The sequence below is a fragment of the Gossypium arboreum genome, chromosome 11 (assembly GCF_025698485.1).
Source record: "Gossypium arboreum isolate Shixiya-1 chromosome 11, ASM2569848v2, whole genome shotgun sequence".
Taxonomy (NCBI): Eukaryota; Viridiplantae; Streptophyta; class Magnoliopsida; order Malvales; family Malvaceae; genus Gossypium; species Gossypium arboreum.
This window is the reverse complement of record NC_069080.1, coordinates 79,221,168-79,221,774: the sequence shown is the minus strand read 5'-3', so window position 1 is coordinate 79,221,774 and position 607 is coordinate 79,221,168. Positions and strand designations below refer to the sequence as shown.

At 35.6% G+C, this 607-nt stretch overlaps 1 non-coding gene across 1 annotated transcript; it reads left to right on the top strand.

Annotated features, from left to right (window-relative positions):
• Nucleotides 1-235: 235 nt before the first annotated feature.
• TRNAF-GAA (transfer RNA phenylalanine (anticodon GAA)) lies at nt 236-308 on the top strand. Its single transcript has one exon. It is a non-coding gene; the product is annotated as a tRNA-Phe (tRNA).
• The last annotated feature ends 299 nt before the right edge of the window (nt 309-607 follow it).

Below are 607 nucleotides of genomic sequence, written 5' to 3'. Positions count from 1 at the left end.
GTGATGTGATATATATATGATATACGTAGAAATCTCTTGAGCAAGGAATACCTATTTGAATGATTCATAATACATATGATTACTCATATGGAAATTTACAAAGTCTTCCTTTTGAAGATCCAAGAAATTCCTGTTCGAGACTTTTAATTTAATACTTTTTCATTTTATTTGTTTTCATTTTTAATTGACATAGACCCAAGTCATCTAGTATTATGAGGATAATGCGTCGGTAATGGTCGAGATAGCTCAGTTGGTAGAGCAGAGGACTGAAAATCCTCGTGTCACCAGTTCAAATCTGGTTCCTGGCATATGATTAATTTGTATGAGCCTATGTACAAAAGTTAAGTGGAAGAAAATGTAAGCGGAAGAAGTCTTTACTCCAAGATGGGTTGATTAGTCAATCTAGCTTGAAGCGGGCTCAAAAGATCAACCGTATAGAGTTTTCGCTATCCTTTGTATGGATTCCCATACATGTATTGCTAAACAAACGGGGGATTGAACAAAAAACGAGTGAATGGTTGAATGGTTAGCTTGAAAATGCATGGATCATGCATGAAACGTCCCAATGTATGTTCCTCCATAAATTCGGTCCATGAACCTTCAAAAA